At 38.4% G+C, this 25,440-nt stretch overlaps 1 protein-coding gene across 1 annotated transcript in view; it reads right to left on the bottom strand.

Moving 5' to 3' along the window:
• Positions 1-24,161, bottom strand: part of LOC109856352 (uncharacterized protein C1orf194) — a 71,215-nt gene extending 47,054 nt beyond the window's left edge. Inside the window, exon 1 of the mRNA XM_020431501.1 lies at positions 23,894-24,161. The gene's annotated coding sequence lies outside the window, so the exon portion shown is untranslated. The remainder of the gene's footprint in view (positions 1-23,893) is intronic.
• Positions 24,162-25,440: the final 1,279 nt, after the last annotated feature.

Genomic DNA, 25,440 nt, shown 5'->3' with positions numbered 1-25,440 from the left:
TGAAAGCCACAATTCCGTTTGACTCGCTCGATTTCACATATACGCGGAGAATACACGTACAATCTTGCCGTCGGATATATAGGTTTACTTGATACTTACTTACGTCGTGTACACAGTGGCAACTCCCAGGTAACTCCATCAATGGAAAACCTGATTTCTCGACCACCTGTTGCTTGTCCCAACAACTCGTCGGCCTGTTTTATTGCGTGTGTCCCACGCGTGTGTCTATACGCGTTTTCGCATAACTAGATCGCGGCGATCGTCGTTCGAGCGCGTTCATCGGGATCCCCGCTGGGATTCCGTTTCGAGATCTATACACACACAAGGCTTATGTGTGAGGAGAGCGTTCCCTTTCCTGAACGCGGGCCACCGAAAGTCGACACACCGCGTGACCTCCGAAAATTTGAACTTTCACCAGAACGGGCTCTCTGTACATCGCGACGATGCAAAGAGTCGCGCAAATGAGATACGTGATGTACAAAAATAGCTGGCGGAAGCGAGAGTCAACGAGAAGGAAAGTGAAACTCGGTACACACAAACACAAACAGGCATATATATAATACACTCCGATCGTGTTAATTTTGTCACGCAGCCGTTGTTTGGGGTTTCTCTATAAAACTCACTCATACAAATGTATCTCGCATGTGTCAAGAAAAAATTAAAAACATAATTTTATTTAATTGAAAAAAGAGGCAATACGAGCAACAATACCAGATCTTCGTGTATGTTAAATTGAAGATCTTGAATTAAAAAGATCGGAACGTTTGATTTTTTTATTATTCTCAAGAATAAACAATTTAACATACACGAAGATCTAGTATTATTGCTCGCGTATTGCCTCTTTTTTCAATTAATTTTCAACGAGTATAATTTATTATTATAATTTTATTTGATCGAAACATATAATAAAATTTATCTAACATTTATATTCACTATTTTATTTGTTCAAAAAAAAAACCATCTCCGTGAACCGCATTTCTTCTTTTTTTTTATGTTAATGGTATTTAAAAAAACCAGGATGTTTTTCCCGGCTTACCGTGAGAGGCTTCGTCGCGCTATTCCTTATTTGGTTAAAGCCATGCAGGTAACTTTGGTCACGTGGCAGAAATATTAGATAAGCAAAGATAAGAGAGAGAGAGAGAGAGAGAAAGAGACAGACAAAGAGAAAGAAAAAAGTGTGTTCGCGTAACAGGCAAACTCGACGGCATTCCTGCCAACCGACGGCAACAACCGACGGAAGCGAATCCTCCGGCTGATGTAACACCTGATGATGGAGACCCACTGACACGCATCGAACGGGAATGCTTGTCTCGCGAAATGCGGGAGGAACACGAAAATGTCTCTCGAAATTTAACTACATGACGCAGAGAGAGAGAAATCAGATGTTGCATCTTTTCAATTTCGTGGGACTTTTACGAAAGCGACGACGACGATCGAGAATATTACGCCGCGTTCTCATTCTCCGATTTCTCTAAACGAGATTAAAATTGAGATGACAGAGAGAGAGAGAGAGATCGCTGTGTTGCGTAATTTGATATCGTTTTAAGTTCGGAGAAAATCTTATTCCAGCCGCGTCATGTTAATGACGAGTTCTGAATGAATCCCCCCCCCCCCCCCGATTCCCGATGGCAAATATTCCGATGGTCAAGCGAATTTCGACACGGGATTAACCTCGATGATCGTTTCTACGCGTCGGCAAAATCGTCGTCCTACGCGTCGTAGCCGAAGTTTAAATACCACTCACGTGCAACGGAATGTGGTACCGGCACCTACAGTTGAGCGCGCCGCGAGCATCATCATCGGCGACGACGTAACCACGGCTGGTTACGATCGATAACGGATTGCCGGTTTCGCGTCGTGTTGTCACTTTCCCCCCCCCCCGGTACGGGGGTTTCCCGTGGAAAGAAGTTGGCTCAAGTGTGTCACCAGGTTTTATCAAGACCGAATGCAACGGCGATTGATACAAAGTCTCTGTAACTTCGTCGAGACGAAACGAGCGCGTTAGGTCGTTGTATATCAGTGCGTAGGGTAAAAGATCCAATTACTGTCACCTGTTCAATTATTGTCACCCTAAGCTATTTTATTTAAAATATCAAATAAATCCTAAAAAGTTATGCACGAAAACAATCTAACATAGATAGATAGTTTCACAGATAGTTTCATAGATAGTTTCTGTCATTCTTTGTAACGGATATTATTTGAAACTATTAGTTTTAATTGTATTTGATTGTACTTAATTATATTTTGTTATTTAACAGTGCTGAGAGGATGATCAACAATAAATGATCGAAACGTTCCTAAATACACTGTAGTTTTTTAACGGTATATATTGAATGTCCACTTCCTTCCTGGACCAAAGGCTCCGCGGTTGTGTATTATTATTTAATCTAACATAGAATTTTAAGTGCAATTAATATAACAAAAAATCTCCAGCACTCAACACTCGTGTCTCGTTTCTTTCATTTTAGGAGGGTGACGGTAATAGCTCTCGCGTCGTTCTTTTTTAATTGTTAAATTTATAAATAAAAATAGAGATTTTGATAGGCGGTGTTATTGTTTCTTATATTAGAGACATCAAATAATACCGGATAAGAAGAAAAACACATGTTTTTGATAAATAAGTAGTAAAAACAATTCGCCAGAGTTTATTATTCAGGTGACGGTAATTGGGTCTTTTACCTTATATGGCATTGTGATTTGCTCATGCAAATAATCTCTTAATTTGTTGACTGATGATATGTTTGACAAGACGTTCGTCTTTTACCTCCTCTATTATTCGTCCACTCTTTTTTTTTTTTATTGCGCTCTTCTCGCGCTTCGTCGAGGACATCTTCAAAGTTCCTGGATGGTTTTAATGTCGCTAAAGTGTGTGTTGCGCAACATCTACGTCTATCTACGATCATGATGATTTTGTGTTCTCTCTTCCTCCTTCTCTGTTTCTCGTAGAGATAGAAGAAGCGGTCGGGAATTTTAGGTAAGTGGGTCGTTGTAGTGGCTCGCGTTTATTTCACGAAAACCGGATAGTTTGACATTTGGCTTCGTTCGACGATTGAATGGAATGCGATTTGAATGGAATAGAAAAATGCAAGACCGATCGATTAGGCATCTCGTTCTGAAGAGTACAACAGTCTTATTACACGTCAATAAATATTACACAATGAAATTTTTTTCTTTTGCAATCGTCAATTTATTTTATTGTCAAAAAAAAAAAAAAGCAATTTCAAATAAAATCCGATTTCGGACAAATCCGGAAACTAGAGTTGTTTTCTTAGTTTTTAATTTTCAAGATAAAGACAGAGATTTCAAAATTTTTGTAAAATTTTTACGCTATATATATCAATTTTTATTTTCTAGTTATGCGTGTTATAACATTGCGACGAGAAGAAACCGAGGATTCTCTCATTCGAGAAGTTTGAAGGGCCGGAAGTGAGTGTATGTGTGTGTATGTGTGTGTCGCGTGTCACTTTCCAAATATTTTTCTCTCTCTGTTGTGAGTTCGTGGTTTCGTCTCTCTACCGTGAGAGACCGGCGATGTCTCTTTTCGCGACACGGCATGGAAAATGGAAATGGAAAGGGAGAATATAATATAATAGCCTGGAAGTCGCCGTGCGAAACGGAAAGCGTCGAATCGGGAGTATTTGTTGCTTGCGTAACAGAGAGAGAAGTCGCGCAAAAATACAATAATATAATGAAAAATAAAAAAATATATAATGAAAAATAAAAAAAATATATAATGAAAAATAATAAAATATATATAATCTCTGATATATTTAGGAAAAATAAAAAAACTACCACACAATTGTATCGCGTAACATAAAATACTTTTGTTTTTTAAAAACACTTTACAACGCGATAGTGTTGCTTTTTTAAACAATTATGACTTAAAGCTCTTGCTTTTTTAATTTCATTTAAAACGCAAAACGGATAAGAGTATCGAGGAATCAGAAGTTGGATATTAAATAGTCGTGAGAGAAAAGATCGAATATATATATATATATATATATATCAGCATCGTGCGACGAGAGTTTCAGATGAAAATTGATCTTTTCCAGACGGAGAGTGAAGGGACCATCCGTGTTAACTCGCGCGAGATACGAAGAGATACGGGGGTTGGGGAGGGGGAGGAGGAGGGAAGAGAGTTTAGAACACAAGCGGTTGGGGGAAAGAGGGGAAGAGACGGGACGAAAACCGAATGTCTGCTACTCGCGATGGTGAAGGCAATCGCGCTGTGACTGGCTTGGCTTGGCAGCGTTCACGATCCGTGACGCTCCGTGACTCCGGGATCTAGGCCGATTGTATAATGCCGCGAACGTTTCACTAAAATCGTTAAATAACAGCCTACTTCGGCTGTTCGACGACAACCGGCAACAATTCGCCAATAAGTCTGAAGAATAGGTTGGATCGTTCGATTGTCGCGCGAACTCTCTCGCGTTCCTTTCCTCGCGCGATTGTATTAGTCATCCGCGGGTGTCAATCGGGATTTTTTCTTCTCGAGAACATCGCGCAAAATAATCGATTTTCGCTTTCGATTTCATGTTCGCTCGCGATCATCCACAGTAGGCTTCGTCCGCGGGCGATTCTTCGCAAGCGCTGCGGCGAAAGGATACGCGAGTCTCGGTTTGCACCGGGTTACACTACTGCTCGATTATTTTTAAAGAATGCGTTGCGCTTTGCATATATGTTACGCTATAAAATTAGATTTTTTTCTGTTATTCCTCATTAAAAAAATGTATTATAAAACAATTAAGTTTATTACCGTGTTTTTTTTTTAATCAAACTGGGTCTCAATACAGGAATACTGTATATTAATTTGCGACTACATATCGTATTGGTTCTCTATTAACACATTGCGTACGGGTCACGAGACTATCTCGCTTTCATGTTTTATTTCGATTCGATCGGCAACGTAAGCAACCAGTGGCAAATATTTTTGTTACGTTACCAGGGTAACAAAGCCTCTCCCATTCTTAAGACAATCGATGAGCGAAATAATATTAATATTGATATTAATAATATTGCTCGCGCCAAGCATGCTTCTACAGCGTTCGGAAATGTGCGGGTTTTGAACGCGGTTTGAGCTCGCAGAGCGCCGTACGCAATGTGTTAATATATGTGTAGTACTTTTTTTTTTATAAGACGCAATTAAAGATTTGTGTTAAAAAAAGCATGTTAAAGTTAAGTCGTCGAAGGACGACTTCTAGCGCGCGCGCGTTGTGTTTCGACGTAACGAGGTAAAAGTACGCCGTTACAATTCAATATTATAAAAGCGCGATCGCTGACACGTGATAGTAAAAGGGCGACCTTTCAAGGCGACTACTGCTAATAAAAAAAAAAAAAAATCAAAGGTAATAGCGGATCTTTCAGAACGCGCTATCCGATTGTGAGTCATATGTTTGTCACGATTTATATCAGGATAATGGAAGCATATGAAAAAACTTGCTAGAATGCGTTTAACAATTAGCATTTTGTTACTTTCAATTTTATCGGGGAATAACATATTATTATATGAGGAATTATAAAATGAGAAATATTATAAACGATCGTATTTGTAAATTGCAAGACTTCAAATTTAAAAACATGATACATATCTCGCTTTGCTTGAAAAAAAGCTTGATTTTTTAAATATTTATCCATCCGTCTCGATGTTCAAAATGATTCAAGTTTTTTTTCTTCGAGTGAACCGATCAGTAGACGAAACGGTAAATTGAACGGCGCGGTCTGTCAGTCCGTTGAGCAATTCCGCAATCACGTTTATTGCCGAGCCTTTTGCGCGCGAGTCCCGGTCAATATTCATGTTAATCACGGCGAAGTGCGCTCAATTAAACATTTATCCTTCTCTCCGCAAAGAGAGGCGATCGGCGAATGGATCGTAAAAACTGCGGCGGTTCGAAATGGCCGATGCATATATACAAATTAAAACGCGAAGTGTTCTTTGCGGCTCGCTGGATACTGCGTATCTGATTATCATCCATCGGAATAGCGCCGGTTGTTTTTTAATTACACCGTGAGAATGATCGAGCGCGCCGCTCCGAGTAAAATTTCGCGTCTCTTTCGGAGAAAGTTTGAAAAACGATTTGAACGCAGAAATAAATGTGTGGTTCCGGGAGAAAAATAATAGTAGCAAACGTCATATGAGCGTGAGTCAGTTTTTAATTTACGATACGAGAAATTTAACTCGCGAAGCGCTCGCTATTTTTATATTTATATATTTATAGGTGAAACATGCAAACGCGCGCGCGCGCGCGCGTAGTTCCGTGGCGCGTAGTTCCGAATATGATGTTAAATAAGTGAAAATTTTTCAAGTAAGTACGTAATAATGAGTTTTACAGAACGTGAATTATTTTTTTACGAGCAACGCGAGAATCAGAATCGCGCTATATATAATCTTACGCGAACCTAACAAATATAACGCTTAACTTTCTCTTGACATTCGATATTAATTATCTCTCGTAACTATGGCTGGAATTAAAATTATCAGCGCGTATCTCTCTCGCACTTCGCGAAAACGTTCGAACGCGTCATTGACCTCTTCCACGACGCGAATCGAGCAGGAAAGTAGTCGCGAATCGAGCGGTCGAGCGATCGACGACATAGTTAATCATCCCGATAATGACGCAGCGATAGGAAGCGACATGAAATATATATATATATATATATATAGAGAGAGAGAGAGATTATGATTTTACACAAACACGGCTACAGCCACATGCGAACAGTATATAACACGGTCGCCGCTCGCTCTAGTGAACTAAACCGCACGCTGTTCTGGAAGGGAAGCAGGATGCCATCTTCCTTCCGCGCGCGCGCGCGCTCCGCAGGATATATGTATATACCGTCGACTTCTTAAAGCCGCAAAATGAATCAACGATAATCACCCACGCTCGGCTTTCCCGAGACCTAGAGGGACAGTAGCAAAATTCTGGACAGGATATGACAAATATTTCTATTTATAAATTACCACATATTGCATCCTGTCCGCGCGCGAAGTCACACTTATCTCCCCGCGTGAACTTCGTAACTATATATCTTCTTGGAATTATTTTGTCGTAATTGCGCGCGTCGACTTGCGTAGATGTGCCGATTTTTTTACGTCCGTGTCTGTTGAACAACGACGCAATTTGCGATAAGCGAGTCATTTCAACGTCACGAGTAACTCGTGTGCGGGTGATGTGAACGCACTCTTTTGACCTTATATGAAATCAAAGATACCGCTGTAAATCATATCGAATAATTTGAATCTAGGTTAAGGTTCAACATAAGGTTGTTTTATCTCTTCTCTTCCCTTCGGCAAATTTAGTATTTATGTTAGTATTTATTTAGTATTTATTTTACTTATAATATTATTCTCTATTTTTTATACCGTGTATGTGTCCCCCAAATATATGTATATGCGAGTATATATTTTGGTATATAAGTATATATACAAAAAAAAAGTTAAGAAATATATTACGGTCATCCGAGCCGATCGCAGGATGTTTTGCGGAAAACTGCGTATATACCATATATATATATATATATGCATATATATAATTGTTCGCGTGTAAATATATATATATATATATATACGCAGTTTTCCGCACAACATCCTGCGATCGGCTCGGATGACCGTAATATATTTCTTAGTTTAGTAACTTAACGAGCTTCAATAAGATTTAATTGTTAAAAAAAAAGTTTCTCTCACACAAACCAAAACCGGAAACGCAGCAAACCAAATTATTCCGGAACAAGCACCGCATTTCCGCGGAAGCGTAGGATACGACAAAGAAGTTAAAAACCGCGCGTCGTCTTGCAACGGAACAAGGAAAGAAATCCCGGAGGAAGGAAATCCCTCTACACTTCCGATGACTTCAGCGAAGAACCGGAAAAAAGATAAAAAAAAAAGAAAAAGAAACAAAATGTTCGAAGTGTATAGAATGTGTTGCGTTGCGCAATGTAACCGCCGAGATTGTGCAAATCGCTCCTAAACTTCTAAGTGCTTCACTCTCGACGGTGCGCGCGGCGCGAGGTTCGAAAGTAAGTGGCCCTCCATCGAGACAATGCCTCGCGAAAATGGGGGCAGAGTAATTAAGCCGTTATATAACCGGAGCTCGCACGAAGTGTCGCGGCTTGGAGCGACTCGGCGTCGGTAAACATGAGATTTTTGCCAACTTACTGCGATATCGCGTCCTCTTCCCCCCCCCCCCCAAAAAAAATGAATGAAGACAAACAGACGGTTACTTGAAAGTTTTTAATAAACTTCGAGAACGTTTTTTGCCTTAATTTTTGAGAACTGGCAAGTCGGAGAATATCAACATTAGCAATTCTTGAAAATTCGTGAAAATTAATATAATTATAATTAAAATTTATATTTAAATGTTTTTTTTTTTTAGGCAAAGCAAACAGAAATATAATGGGACGTGATTTATTGGTTGGATTTTAGTCGGCAAATTTAAGTTTGTTAATTTTTATTACTCTCGGCGACGTCTTCTCTACCGAATGCGAATGACCTTTGCCGTCGCGCGCTTTGCGCATTATTATTACAGCACCGCTTGTGCGCAACCGGTTCCTTACGCTTACCAGCGCGATTATGCTCGACTTATCTGATATGCAGCTTCCGAAAATGTTTCTTAGCTTCTATCGAGAGAAGATATATCCGACGGACGGATAGTAGATATATGCGTACACACCGGATCTCGGTATCTCTAATGCAAATCGCTCGATTACTCTCTCTCTCTCTTTCTCGATGCCGCAAATGTTCAATGTCACAGGATCGAATATTAACCCATTTGCATCACAAAGAAAAGTCAAAAATTCGTTCTTATCACCAAAATTTTTTTTTACTGTATTTAAATTTTAATGAAAATGTTACAAAATATGAAAAATAAAATCAATATTGCATAAATAAAGAATTTTGGTATTTTTCTGGTAATAAATAATATGCGCTTTGGTGATAAATGCCTGAGTAAAGTGCGCGCATATATGCGCTTATGATGCAAATGGATTAACCCTCAACGCGGACGGACATGGGTCGTTTTCGTCTGGAGCAAAATTACTTTCTGAGGAAAGTAATTTTCTTGTTGTCGTATTTGCTAAAAATTATGAATTAATTAAAACTTTTTTTCGCTAAATTTAACGACGGTGTCTTAAAATAGACAGTTTAAAGAGTATACACACATTGTTTCAGATTTTTTATAGAAATATTTAATATTTTTAAAAAGCCCAAGACGCGCGAAAACGACCCGGCGAATTAAGGTGCCGAAAAACACGCCGTTGAGGGTTAATATATGCGGAGCACAACAATTTTCCACGCGGCTTTCTCGCTCGTTCTCAAATAGAATGGTCATCATCGCGATCATCTCATGTAACGTCAATCTTATCTCAATTGAACGAATTAATTATATTATTATTTTTGAATAGAAAAAAGATAATAAAGCAATGAAAAAACTAGCGGAGCTGGTTGAATATTCGATAATAATAATAATCGCGCAACAATTGACACTTCATTGTGATATGCGTGTTTTAATAGCCCTTTCCCCTTTTTTTTCGTGTTTTTGCGACAAAACAGCGAATTCCTTTCGCTCTCGCGGGAGCCGGCGGCGCGCGCGGTAGCACCTAACACACATCTACCTCGATAACCGCTCGAGCCAGACCAGCTGAGAAACCTATTACGCCACCGTCTGTTTACACTGGAAGTCGACTACACGCACGGCCACGAAATGTTTTTTCCACTTCGGCCGAGAATGCAAAGAGAGACTCCGCCGCTCGTATCCGCGGCGCGGCACTCTCGCGGCGGTGTCGGCCTTTGGGGAGAAATTGTTCGAAGAAACCGCGGCTTTGCGGTCGATCCTCAATAGTCTACGCCGACTCTGACGTAATCGAGTACAAATCGAGTTTTTGCAAACAAACTTCAGACGACTTGCAATTTTTTTTTACTATGTTTTAAATGCGCGAAGTTTATCCAACATGGAAACACCCTAATGTAACTTTACTGGTTGCAAACGCAATCTGTCAATAATCATTGTTTCGAAAATGTTTAAAAATAATCTTTTATGTATTATTATTATTTTTTTTTTATAGAAAACACAACAAATAATTAAATATAACGATTATTTTAATTTGATCGCTAAATAGCGCAGCGCGGAGGTTTATCGATCTTATAAGAAGATTCAATCAAGAAAGGCGTGGTTCGTCGAATGTGTACGTGTGCATAGAAATCTCGATACAGTCGATGATCTTTCTGGATTCATGCGGATGGGTTGGGTGGATGGGTTGGTGAACACACAAAAATCTTGCCTGAAACGAACAACTGGCAGCGAGTGAGTCTCTGAGGATGTCGTCGTGAGAAATTTGTATTTAGAGTGAGGCGAAAGGCGCGTTTGGTCTGTACAGAATATTATGATATAAAAACACGCGATATGTAACTGGTTAAAACATCGTAAACACTAAATCGAAACACAGATATTCGTGCCGATTTAGTTTTTATGCGTAACGATCAAGTATTGCATCATTTCCTGCTCTTTAACGTTCCTACACACTTGCAGAGATTTTCTGCTCAAATCTATCTATACATCAAAAACATTTTTCTTGTAAGAAATATTATGTAAACAATTATAAAATTTCTAAATATGAAATTACGTATATCAATTTTATTTTCAATTAACGATAGCATATATATATATATATATATATATATATATATATATATATATATATATATAGAAATTATTAAACTCCAGTGTCTATATATATAAATAATTGTAAACTCCAGTGTCTATATATATATATAGACACTGGAGTTTACAATTCTACAATTTGCTTAGGNTATATATATAGATATGTAAACTCCAGTGTCTATATATATAAATAATTGTAAACTCCAGTGTCTATATATATATATAGACACTGGAGTTTACAATTCTACAATTTGCTTAGGTAAATAAAATGTGCAATATGTACATGTTAAAAAAAAAAAAAAAATATAATAAACACATATTTATTCAAACGTTGCATAGTTAGCAGAGATCGAATTATCGAACAACGAACTTACAGATGATTAAAGGCTACGTCAAAAGCTAAGTCGTAGAATTCAGGGCAAAGAATATCTCGTCGAGAATACATAGGCGGGGCAGGATTTGCGGCGTAATCTGTAGGAAGATAGGACGCGCGCCGCTCGGGTCGGGATCGTATCTCCGGCCGGTCGGCGGATGAGTGTGTGCCGGAGGTGGGTTTCGTCGTCGTCGTAGTATTAGTGTAATAGTAGTAATAGTAGTAGTAGTAACGGCGGTTGATGGTGCGGCCTGTTCGCGAGCCGACGTTCGTCCGCGCGGTGGCCGCGCGCTGCTCCGCGGCGGTGCTTGTGCCACTTTCACTTGGTTACATAACCAAGGTACGTTCGTGCGCGCGAGCGAGCGAGCGAGGGGAACTAGGTAAATGGGAGAACCACACGATATTCTGCGCCGCGCTGCCTGTACCGCGGAGAGGACATCGGCGAATAATAGCGCCGGGATTTTCGTGTCTCTTAAGAGAAACTTATTTAACCCCGCGACATATATTTTTCAATTAAATCAGCAAAAAATTATCAATGTGGATTTTTTAAGTACTTTTTTATATGAAAAAATTTTAAAACAAAAAAAACTATAATTAAAAATGACTGAAAGTACTGAAAATTTATTTTTTAAAAAATATTTTTGGGGATCGTTGGTTTGAATATTTAAAATGCTGTTCAAACGTTCGATACTTTCTTTTATATTAGCCGCGAGTTTTTCGGACTCACTTGTCCTCAGTACCCGATACTACTGGCAAGAAACGATGATGTAGGTTCGGCAAATATGTAAGTTCTGAACGGAGAAGAGAGTCTCGACTTTCGCGAGTTCCACGCGACAATTTGTCGTGTGTACATACGTGGAACGCCTGGAAAATTCGCGAAAGACTGACGGACACACGAGTGAAGAGGAGAACGTCGCTTTGATTATCGGGAAGATTTTCTTCGAGATCGATAACGTCGCGCCGTGAAGTCGCAATCTTCAATCCTGCTTGTTTATTTGATTAAATTAAATAAGAGGAATAAAATTACGATTCAGATCTTCGACGAATTATACGAGAGCTGATTTACTTAATTTTATTGACAAGACTTTTTCTCAAGAGACCTTTCGAGATCAAATCTATCGTTATATAACGCAGCGAGCGCTAATATTTATTCTTATTTACGTATACTTTATATTAAAAAAAAAAAAAAAAACAACATTGTTACTTTGTCGCGCAATAATGAGATATACGAATCGCAAACAAACACTGTCGCGCAGTTTAGGTGCTAAACTCGTGTGGCGCGAATATCGTCCTACGCACATCTTCGCGAAAGAAGAGACAAGTCCGCGTAAAGCGAATTGCGTAACCCTAATCGAAAGAAATTTATGGACTTTGTTCGAATGTGAGAATGTTGCGAGGCGCGCGAGAAATAATTTTATCGGACAGCACAAAAAAAATTCGATTCGCGATGAAATCGCGCGATTCCTCGCGCGCGCGCGCGCGCGCGGTGCGAATTACAATAAACGGTTACTTATTTTATTTTATTTTTTTTTCGAACGAACATACACACATGTGTGTCAACGCGTTCGCGCGCTTGTTCGCAATTACGCTTCCGTTCAAGATTTATGATCGTCCTTTCGCGACCCGGCTCTAATAGCGCCTCTATAGCGCGAGCGAGAAGAGTTTAAGATTTGCCTCCAATCACGATCATTAAAGATTTATGTCGTCTCACTCTCTTTCTCCTCTCGGACACACAGAGCGGAGAGCTACCGAGCGCTAATAATAATAACCCTGTTACGTCGCAACTGCATTATTATTATTGGATTGCGGTTTTTCTGAGCGAGCGCATAAGCGAGATCATACGTGTCAATCGATCATTTTTGCGTGAATCGACACAGCGAAGAAAAGCGCGACTCGCGATAAAGTCACAATAAATCGAGCGTGAACGTCAAAACGTCGAACGTCAGACGTCGTCGTCGTAATAGCGCTTAGCTGCATAACACAACATGGCATAGGTATAACTATATAATTGGCGATAACTCTAAATGCGGTGTCTTTTCATGTACATGAAAAGCGAACGTGCGGTAAAAATCTCCGTTCAAAAATCCGTCGCATATATCTCGGATCCTCCTCCGGAGTCGGATTAATCCGAACCGCGTAATAAACATCCGAGAAACTGACCTACATTACGCTATACCGCGTATAAATGATTAATACGTTAGTTACTTTTTTTCTCCACATAAAATAAACATCTGTTAAAAATGTGTGAGAGTCAATCGAGACGTTCGGTAAACAACTATTAAATCACAAATACGTAATCTCCGTATAGATTTCTTTTCGCGATATCTTACATCGGTATTAGGTAATCGATAATTGCCGTTAGACTACTGTACGAAGCCTTGTATGATATATACAAACAAAAACAAATTAAAAACCACGGAGTAAAATAATCAAAAAAGTAACATAATCAAGTCGAATTTAATTTTGACGGATTTTTTGTCACGTCAAAGAGGGAATTGAATTTCCTCGATTGTCGTTCCCGACGCGTGTGCGAAACACGTGTGCGAAACCGGTGGGAGCAACAGGTGGGACAATGATCCGAGGGGGAGAAGGCGATTCTCCGTACTGCTTTGGCGGCGAGCGTGTGTTTCTATGAAAACACACGCGCGAGAGAGAACAGCTGCGATCGCGCGATGTGGCGAGCGCGCGGAGCGGATCCTTTCCAACAACCCCTCCAGAAGAACAAGACAAGAGAGGCAGGCGAGGTGGATGCGATGACCCAAATACGAGCCAGTGAAAGTGGCACACTGGTCAGGCATGGCCTGCGCCGCCACCGCCGTGTCTCACCCACACACACGCGTGTGCAGCACCGTCGGCGCCGTCGTCGCCCCGGTGCGTGCCTACGTGAGACGCGTACACACACACACGCGCGTGTATATGCACGTATGTATACGTACGTATTCGCACTCTCGACGCGTATATATATATATACGTATATATCTTAGAACAGTTCACTCCTCGGTCGGGCGCTGCGCGCGGCGTTGATGAGGTGAAGGCGAAGCAGGCGCGCGCGGCTACCGACTGATTACTAATTAGAAATTATGGAAATGCATTATCGCGCCCGAGCGCGCGCAAGCCTGCTCGCTCACGTGTGAGTTTTCTTTCCTTTCTATCATTTCAGACAAGAGGAAAAACCGAGATTTCTTTTCTTTGTTCAATCTCAAGTCTTTCTTTCATTCTCTTCTTCCACGTGTTTGTTTCTAGTATTTCCTTGCGCTCACGTTTACCCTCTTTCTATTTTTTATACGTACACACCGAAAAAATTGTATTCTTGTTTTGAGGATATATCTCACTTACTTTAAGTATATTTTATACTAAAATAGGCGCCAAGAAGAGTTTCTTATTTTAAGAGGAAAATCTTCTAAATAGTAATATTGATAAGAATATATACTGATTAGAATATAAAAAGCATCTATAGAAAAACATATATATCTCACTATCGAAAAAGACTAAATTCTTAAATTAAGAATATATTAACATACAAACATGTTTTTTCGGGTTTAAACCGCGTTAGTGTCATTTTTATATCTAATATTTTTATATATTGGTTCAAACGCGGTTCAAACCCGAAAAAACATCTTTTTTATGTTAATACTACACACCGCGAAAGCATCAAATATCAAATTAAGAATATATTCTTAATTAATAAAGAATATTAAAAATATATTCTTAAATAAAGAAATATAAATAAAGAATATATTCTTAAATAAAGAATATATTCTTAATTTCAGAAGAATATCATCTAAAATCTTTAACAACAAGATTTTTTAAGTATAAAATCTTCTACTTATGAGAATATAATTTTTTCGGTGGCAAAGATTGTATATGTATCTATATATTTATAAAACTTTTATTAAGCAAAGATATCGAACGGTCTGAAAAATAAACCGGCTATAAAATAGCTGCAAATATATAGCTGCAACATGCGCGCACTAATGAAAAAGTACGTTTGATGTTTGTGCGTCACACTTTTCCTCATCAGCCATTTGCACAGTGCTAGGTTTTCTTCTAATTTTCAACGTTCGCAAGAAGAAGACGCGGTTTCATTTCCGCGCGCGCGCGCTAAGCTTCGGTCGGCGGTGTCGATGACGATTAACCACGCCAACAAGGGTTTCATTGGTCGGCGACGACTTAATTGGAAATACTTGAATGGCATCTTTCGATCGGACCCTCGAAAATACCTCTGGGCGATCGCGCGTAAATTTAGCGCGCGAGCGACAATTTCGTCTCGTCCAGGGTTTGTTGTCGTCGTATACCGAGTTCTTTTCGAGCTCCTAGCTCCGCGTCGTTTCCTCAATCCCAGATGCAAGCGTGGAAATGCTTTTTGCAATGTCCGCGTTCTTTCTCTTTCTTTTCTAATTTATACGAGATAAAAATATTTACATAAAATATATTTATGCTCTTGCTTCGATTGTTTAAAGTTTAAAAAAACTCGACATACGTAATCAATTGTTATCGTGTCTTTTCATGTTTTGATTTTTATATGCGAAGATTTATATTTTCTTGCCGTTCGTATTTTTATCAATGTTAAGTGTCTTCCTTTTCCAACTTATAGCAACAAGTGCTACACACTCTCGCGGTACGTCGACTAATTTGTAAGTTTGGAGTTTGCTGTAATAATAAATGATATTAGAGATATAGCACCTAAAGTGTTAATGTATATCTTTAATATTGAAATGGTTGGTTTTAGAAGTTGTATATTTTGTTAATACAATAAAAAACTGAGGGTAGAAGAGATTATATAATTTAATAACTGAATAGGAAATATATATATCTGTGTGCGTATGTTTGTTCAAGCGATTTACTCGATAAGTATCGATAATTTTAGAAGAGAAATTTTTTCCAAGGACGTTTCTTGGACGTTTACTTATTAAATCCTCTTCGACGACCTTGAATCGTAATTTGGTTTTTCTTACCAAATCTTAGCAAAAGTGTGAATAATTAATAACGGAGATATATCGCCACGGGCTAATTTCGCACATTCCGCGCGAGTCCGCAACGTGAAGTGTGTGACTCACAATGGGAAGTCGCACTTGGCAGAACAACTTCGTATCGTATGCCAATTATAAGAATATTATAACAGTATAAGCGGTTGAATTATGACACACACGTAACTTTTCTATAAAGAGAGACAGAGAGATAATTAAACTTTAATTTTACAATCGCATCAGTTTTTTCGTATCATTTGTATCTCGAAATTTTGATTTAGCATAAAAAAATATTTTCTAATAGAAAAAAAATAGACATCAAAAATGTATAACTCAATGTTCCGTGAACATTTAAGATACAATCTAATGACAACCGGTTATATACTGTACGTGAATTTACACGTTGAAACTTATGACTTGTGTGTCATTCCGCCATAACATCTTGCCCGTGTTTAAATCCGCGTTTCGTGAAGCTGATGTTTCGAAAATTTTTTGAGACATTGTTATCTTATTGCGACGATGACAAAATCATCTCAAAGACCCAAGCTTTGGTCGCGCTGTCCATCCGACGCTGTCCATTCGTTTCGTCGGTGGTCATCGTGATGGCTCTTGACTCACTGAAATCCGCGTTTGTGACGGCAGCCGGAACTCACAGGACACGCTTTTGGGACGATCAAGGACGAGAAAGTGAATTATCGCTCGGCTCATTTGCTCTCTCGCGCACTCTCGATCGGGTCGATGAAAGACCCAGTATTACCGTACGTTCGGCTTGTTTTTTAAAAAACTAGTCGTTCAAGCTCGCACGACCGGCTATTGTGGTCGCACAAAGATCGTATCGCGTCGTATAATCAACGTTCGTTATAGAAAAGTAAGATCGTTGAAATTTTTTTTCTTTTCTTATCAACGCCAGCGAACTATAAAAAAACCTCATTCTGTTCAATTATTCAGTTATCCGTTGATTTTTATTATTTATCCGGTAATTAGGAACGAGGTCGCGTTTTCAGACTTTATATAGCGCGTGAGATAAAATTTAAGAAAAAAACTTAAAAAAGAAGAAAAATAAATGGAAAAAAAAAACATATAAGTATGACACAAACAAATTATAATAATATAATATAATATACAAATTATAATAATGCTCGATTTAATCGAGCTATTAACATTTTGCGACAAATTAATTTTAAAACAAGTCACGTTCGATGATTTTGAAATGGAATTCATCAAGTTCCGTTCTTCTCGGATTCTCTCTCCGGTTTTCTTACGTTCAAACGAAGTGCGAATAATCCAATGGACGTTTAATTGCACAGCGTAATTGACATGAATTATGTCTTACGTTGACAAACTCGCGACAACGAGGATTGATAATAATATATATATATATATATATCGAGCCGGAACGAGGCTTCGGATCAAAGTCAGCGGCATGTCATCCTCTCGAATCTAGTTCTAGTACGACTATGAATAGATGACGAGGTCTCTTGGCCCAAGCGCCGCGATTCTCGCGCATCCCAATTAGACGGCCATGCGATCGCCTTACAATTAGCGTTTAGCGCGATTTATATCATTCTCCGCCGCATTTATATCATTCCGCTCGAAAGCAAAACGGCGAATTTTTGTTTAAATACAGCAAGTACCTAGATAGATTTCGACGTTTATTATTATATCAATACGTCGATCGGTATGGTGGAATATTTTATTTGTATCTTTATCTTATCGTTTTTGGAATATTTTTACGGAAGCAAAACAAATACAGATAGAAATGATTTGATGTGCCGCGATCAAACAGTGAACTCTATATAGTAACATATACTAGATCGTGCACCACCGAGTAATTTGGCCGATCTAATGACTAAGCAAAGTATTGTGTTATAAAACAGAGAAAAACAGAGAAACCATATACTCTTAACTGTTCTTTTTTTCTCTCTAGACTCGAGATCGGGTAAAATCAATGCTCGTGTAATCTTTCTAGTATGTTACAGAGTTACTTTACAGAGAACGCGTCATAATGCAGTAACTTCTCTTAACATAATTTTGTCTGTCTCGATCGCTACATGTTTAAAAAGTTGTATAATGTTATTCGACGAGCAACATTAATATTGATGAGCCAGTTTTTATTAATCTGTTTTTCTGCATACCCGCGGCGTTACGAGTTCGGAACACGTGGTACGAGGAAAAAAACCAAAGATTTAATGAATAACTTTTTCTGAAATTACTCGGCACGGTGATTCTAGTTTTCAGTTTGTGAATTAATTCGCTCGAATTGATGAATTTGTAATTACGAATTTGACGATCTCGCGTTTAAAAGATGATTAAAAAAAAGATAACTTTCTTATTGACGATAAGATATTATTTTAGAAAATATTAATGCGAAGAGACAGTATTTTGCTGTGTTTTTACTCATAAAATAAAGATAATTAATTAAAAATAATATTTTACACATAAAATGAAAATAATTTCTTTGTGTATAAATAAATAAATTAAGGATTAATGAGGTTTTATAGTTTGTTGTTTTTATCACGGAGTATTGTGTATTATAGCGCGTGATAATACCTAAGTTTCTGGCGCCAGTTAACTTCAGCATATCAAGATATCAATAACAAGTGTAATGATAACACATTACTCACAGATGCAGTTTTCTATTCAGGAAAAAATATCGAAAATCCATTCTGGTTTTCTGTGATTCAAGAAAATATAAGAGACCTAAGATATATAAATATTAGGTCTACCGGAAAGTTCTGTTCGTTTTTGGAATAAAACAAAATACAAAATTTTTCTTACCGTCAATAAACTTGATTAAATAACATAATTGCCATTATTATTAATGATTTCTTGCCAGCGTGAGGGCAATTTGTATATCCCATTTTTGAAAAATTAAGAAAAATTTGTATTTTGTTTTATTCCAAAAGCGGACAGAACTTTCCGATAGACCTAATATAATATAATATAATGTAAGATATATATTTATTAAGACTGTGCGAAACAAGAGATTGTTTCCTCATCATTATATTCGAAAATATTAAATTGAGAAGAAAAATGTTTATATATATTAAATAAAACAATTATATAGACAGTTTTTAGAGATAGCTGAATACAATGAAAAAATTGAAAATTGTGTAAATTTTCTGATTCCGACATTTGCTCCTCTCTATGAGGACGGATAAGCGTTTAACCGTTTAACGTATTTACAAATGTCCACATTTATCATATTGCAGTATGTAATGTACAATATTCTCTGAAGATTACGATAATCGCGTGATTAATCGAAGCTTGTATGAAAGTTCGCGCAAACATTTATTATACATTTAAGTATTCTCGGAATAATAACTAAAGAATATCTCTCTCTCTCTCTCTCTGAAGGAAACAGTAAATGATCGATAAGTGTTCGCATCTGTCGAAGAGGTTACGGTTTGACAGGAGAGAAAATTACGGTATAAAATTACGCGGGTATTCCGCTTTGCGATATTATTCCCAGCGAATTAACATCTTAACGGATATATCAATATTGCCATCGTCAGTCATCACTTGACAATTGAGATTTTAGATGTGTACATCATTCTCGGATGTAATCGATAATATCGTTTGTCGATACATTTTGCGGCAGTTTCTCTTCCCGTTTCCGCGATCCTGGTTCTCTCGACCGAATTTTCAGTGTTATATATCAGCTTATATATCTCCGCACGTTCCGAATCGGATCCCTATGGGGGGGCGAGATCCGGCTGTCGGCACGGCATCAAGGGCTAAAAATTTTCTCGGCTTCTATTATTAGGGCGAGTGCCCTCAATACTGGCATCTATATTCGGCGCGTGTACAGGTGCGCGGATGTGCACGTGTGTGCGTGCGATCGCCTACGCTTGGGTCAACGATGCGCGCAAAAGCTATCGCAAATGTGAGAGCCTGGATCATCATGGAAAACACCATGCACGAAAACAGCGGCACTTGTTGTTGGAAGAAAACGAAACAGTTTTTAACACGTGCTTAGTTAAATCGTTATTCCAATGATAAAAATAATTATTGTTACTTTTATAATTTTTCTGAGTTGAGCGACGTAATAGTTTTGTTTAATACTGAAATAATCTATATGTGGTCTCTCTCTTTTTCTCTCTCTTTCTTTCTTTTGTTAGAATAAAATAAAAAGAATTTCTGAGAAAAGGAAAAACTTTTGACGAGAGAGAAAAGAATCGAGTGATATTTGTAGCACGGAAGTTCTTTAAGTTTTCATTACTGCGGTCACAGTGCAGCTTCCTTCGTCTCGTTCTTCTCAACGTGCGTGTTCCATTTTGTTTCTGAGAATATCGGCTCCTTTGTTACCCCGCCAGCGGTAGACAACGTTTATAGTTGAAAGTTTTGCGGGATATATAAAACCGAGAGAATTATAGGAGAGAGATGATAATAGTTTTGATGATTGATGTGGTTCCATAAAAAGTATAACGTACGTTATAATTTTGTAAAAATTCCACGCATTACGTTACTTCTTATATTTTATCGTCGCACATTTTTTATTCCGCGAATTTTATGTAAAACAACACAATTTAAAACAGTTTTAAAACAGTTTTATAACAGTTTTATAACGCACAAAGATTTTTATTGCTTTTGTCTATGTATCTCAATTTCTTGCAAAAGAAATATGTGACACATCAAGTAGATTATTCTACGAACTATCTCTGTCTTCAGAACGCGAAGATTCGCGCGAAGACAATCGGAATTTCGTCTTTCATTTTTTTGCGGTCGATCTTTCACTTTTCCTCTCTTAATGTCTCTGATATTCTTCGGATATATATATATGTAGCTTGATTGTGCGTGCGATTATGTAGTGGAAGCTCCGTTTCCGGTGACGTCTCGTCATCGCTATTCTTATTTCGCAGAAAGGAAAAAAAAAACTGACGTTTTAGTTAAAGCCACTGAAATTTTTGATCGACCGGATAGAGCCTTTCCGCATTTCGTTTTCCTTTGCGTCTTTCGTCGTCGTATCGAAATCTCAAGTCTCTCCGGATTATGCGCACGCGCATAAATATTTCTTAACACATTTCGGAGAGTCAAGATAAGCAAGAATATACCTACCGCAATTTCAGTCATTTACGTCAGCAATCAACGGTAGCGCGATCAACGTTTTTTTTTTTTTTTTTTTTCACGCAGGACGTAATCCACTCCGGCAATTATTATAGTAACGGACTTTGCTAGGTGGAGAGTTGAATTGCTCGGCTACCGGATCTGGTAGCTAGCTGGTGCGGCAATATCTTCGATCTCGCTTCACATACCGTACCGACACGACAATTAATTTAGAAGCGCGTTAATTAATGTAGCATTGAAGCACCGCGAGTTCTCTCCAAGCGTTATTCCCGATTATACCACTTTCGGTAAATGAAGAATACGGACGGTGTTTTCAGTGAGTTTTCATTAACAGACGAGACGTTGCTCGGTTTACGTCAAGTATTGGCTGACGTTAATTTTACAACTTGAATATGTTGTTCGATTCAACACGTCGTCGAATCTTCGTCACGTATTCTTTTCGTTCGAACGACTGCGTGTTGTGTTCTCAGTATATTTTCTAACAATCGCTATTCAAGTTTATCAGTTGCTTTAAGTAACTCGGTGTCATTTTATCTCTTTTGTTATCTTAGTTATTTACGATTATATTTTCCGACTTGTCAGTTTTTTTAAAATTCTCCGTTGAGATATCGTCAACAAAAATCTTGAAAATAACAGCATCCCTAAATCTCCGAGCGCGTAGCGGTAATAGAACGAAATGTGTTCGCGGCCGGCGATAGCCGGCGGAGCACGGTGTGGCGTGGTTAGCTTGTCCGGTCGGTTCGGCTTTCTCGAGAAGTGCACCTTGGCACACTTTACACCAGCGCAACCCCACGCCGCACCACGCCGTACACGGCTCTGCCGAGCCATGCGGCGATTCACCTACTCGCTCCTACTTGCCCGCTCCTCCTCAAAGAGCGCAACAACTCCCGCCGAGAGTCCTCCTCTCTTCTTCGCCGAGTTTTCCGCTATCGTCCGTCTTCTTTGTCTTCCGCGTCTTTCCTTCTCGATATTTTCTTGCCTAAGCAGTATACGCTTATTAATCGGCGGTATCTCCGAGAAACGGTTCTGCGCGTTCCGCTAACGGAATGTGTTGTAATAATTGTTTCAATTATTAGGGAAAAATTTTTCATATGTGCGATTTATTAAAATATTTATTTAGCATTAAAAAATCAGGGATTTTTCAAATTTTTTACATAATTACGTAAAAATCACAGATTTGGAAGATCATATTTTTTGAAATTGAGAAACGCTGATTAATATTATACGAAGAGAAAGTAATGTTTGTGATAATGTTGTTTTTTAATAGTTAAAATACGCGATAAACCAGAAATTGACCAGAAGATAAAGCTGCGGAGCGCGATATATAATTTCTCTTTTTTCATTGAAATAACATTAAAATATATATATATATATATATATATATTGATCTTGTTTTTAATAAATCTTGTTTTTTAACAAACTATCTCTATAAACGTCCTGGAATCAAATCTCTCGCACGAAAAAAAATCACGGTGTTATTCTTTAAAAAAAAAAAAAAAAAAAAAATTGTGTTCTTCCTTCTCATTCTTCCTCGATAACGGTGCTGCCGACTTGGTGAATGGTGTAAACCGATCTTAGAGCGCTCGTTCCACGCACAGCTCACACGCACACTTTTACGCTCGCGTTTACACGTGCGCCAGCTAGTCTCATGTATGTATATATATATATACACACATACGTATGTGTTAATAACGTCACGCATACAGAGACGTTGTATACGTTCGGCCGCTTCACTTTCACGCTCTATGCCAACTCACTCTTATATATATGCCCGTAGCGTTTCGACGAATATTCGCGCGAGTAACCATGTGTATAAATGTGGCACCGCGCATGTGTGTATAAGTGTCGTCGTGCATGTGTGTATACACACGACGATCTCCGCACAAATTGACCTCACTCTCGCGCGTCGCTTGGCTCCGAGAATCGCTTCGGTTACATAACGGCGCGGAGGCAGAGAAGTGCACGCTTCGCTCCTCCGCTCGCGCGCGCGCGCGAGCCTCTACTTTTCCTGGCTACCTATGTCTCGCTTTGCTTAAACGTGACGTGTGTATCCGCGCGGTGACGCGGAGTAGTTTTCAGAATTTTAAAGTAAATATTCAAAAAAAAAAATGCACACGTGCTTGTTTTAAATTAACAATTACAAGGAAGTTTCTTTTTTTTTTTTTTTTTATCACAAATCTTGTTTTACACAAATCTTGTTTATTACCTTCTTCTACGACTTAAATGCGATAAAATATCGAAGAGTTAGCATTAATGTTTTCAGCATTGGTTTTTTTATCATTTTGTTTTATAAATCTATAACATAATTTTTATGTAATTTTTTATGCAAATAATTTTTCGAATCAATTTGTCTGAAGATATAAAAAGTAATTTTTAAAAATAAATAAATAGTAATAAATAAAAATTTTGATATTTTAATTTAAAAATACACAAGTTTTTATTCTACAATAAGAAAATGCAGCTTTTTTTTTTATTTCGAAAAATATTTTTGGTATGCTAAAGAATCGCTGAATAAAAGGACACTGTGTGAGAAACTAAGAACCGCGGTTGATCTTACAATCTCGTTAGAGCGCGGAACAAGTTATATTAGATACTTGTTGCACCTATATGCGCGTCATTGCGCTTTAATCGCAAATCAATCTCGCGTTTAAGATGTACTTATCTGTCGCTCCGTTGTTCTTTTACCTCGTTTTATACTTGGAAGCAAGAAATCATACGCATGTGTGTGTGTGTGTGTGTGTTTTTCATAAGTGCATAAGTTCTTCAAAAACAAGTTATATTTATGACTTCCTCATCCGAGAGAGAGAGACTAAAAGTATTCCAAATGTACATACCTGTACGCGTACGAAAGGAAAGTTTTGTTTCTTCGCTCCTTTGCTGTCACGAAAATGACATTTTAAGTGCGCGCTGCTGATATATCGCAGAAGTAAGACGTATTCGTAATGAACGTATCCGTCACATTCGCGGTAAGAATTCTTTTGAGAGCGAATGTAAAAGAGAGAGAGAAAAAGAGAGTTCTTTGCATGAATCACATCTTAATTGCACGGTTTGTTCAGAAATCTATGACTTTGTTCAGAAATTAATTCGATGTGAAACGACACACAAGAGAGACGCAGATTAATTCGATCATTTTCGATAATCCGGTGCGTTCACTACTGAAATCCTGTGTCATCAGTTAACAAAGAGAAATGTGCAACGTATATCTTATCTCGCATTTGACTCTATACAATGTGTAGAGATATCCCCGCCCCAAAGTTGGCGAATAAATAAAAATAATGAACAATTCCAGGACTCGCGCGCGGAAATTCTCTGATGAATCGGTTGATTAGGTTAATCTCGTATTTAATTATATAGAATATGTGTATATATAAGTATATATATATATATACATAGATTTTAATCTTTTCTCCGCACGATTCTTTTTTTCTCGAAGATATAATACTACCGAGACTCGATTTATATCAGACTCAGATCAGTAATACATCAATTAATATGCTTTTTTATTCGTTTATGTCTTTATATTTATTGTTAAAAATAAAGAATGAAAATTACCTGAATCGAAATTTAGCGTCTACATCGAACCTCAATTTTTGAAAAAAGGAAATTTCGGACGTCAAAGCAGCGTCAAAGTAGCATCTACTTTTTTTCTTACTCCTACTTTGAGCCTATCAGAACCTATTTTGAGCCTGCAATGCGCAGTCTGATCTGAGAATTGAACCCTACTTCAAAACTTTAGCGGGAAAAAAGGAAATTTCGGACGTACAGCAGCGTCAAAGTAGGATCTACTTTCTCTCTTACTCCTACATAAAAAAAAAGCAATTGAGGTTCAATGTAGACGCTAAATTTCGACTCGGGTAGAGCCGACGTCACTCTGTAATTTGCCGACGTGACTTACTTACGACGCTTCGCTTCTCACGCTCGCAATTCAAAGTCGCGATTCGAGCACATGATCAGGTAACATATTACCCGAAATTCAACTACCGCGCTATTGATGATTAATTACGATACAGAGAGTTTATTACATATATTACGCTAAGTATAATATATACGCCGGTCTCTTTCTCACCTCGCGACCGACGTGGACTGAGTCATTCGTTCAAGTTGCAAAAAGAAACGAGTGCGAAAAAAGCGTGATATACACGCTGATGCAGATCGTCACGGTGCCCCGCACCATTCCTTCGCCGCTGGTAAGCCCCTGGGAGAGTGAGAGCGAGATGGAAGTTAATCGAGTGAGCCCTGCGCGGCAAATTTAATCTAGTGAAAGTACGGTCAACGCGCGCGGTCGCGCGCGGCTATTTTGTCAATTCGTCTTTTTTTTTTTCTTTTTTTTTTTGCGCCGCGACGTCGCATTGTACGCAATGGCACCGCGCTTCGGCCATTT

Source organism: Pseudomyrmex gracilis, unplaced genomic scaffold (assembly GCF_002006095.1).
Source record: "Pseudomyrmex gracilis isolate BER0280 unplaced genomic scaffold, ASM200609v1 scaffold_115, whole genome shotgun sequence".
NCBI classification, from domain to species: domain Eukaryota; kingdom Metazoa; phylum Arthropoda; class Insecta; order Hymenoptera; family Formicidae; genus Pseudomyrmex; species Pseudomyrmex gracilis.
Note: the sequence above shows the minus strand (reverse complement) of the source record. Positions and strands in the feature narration are given on the sequence as shown.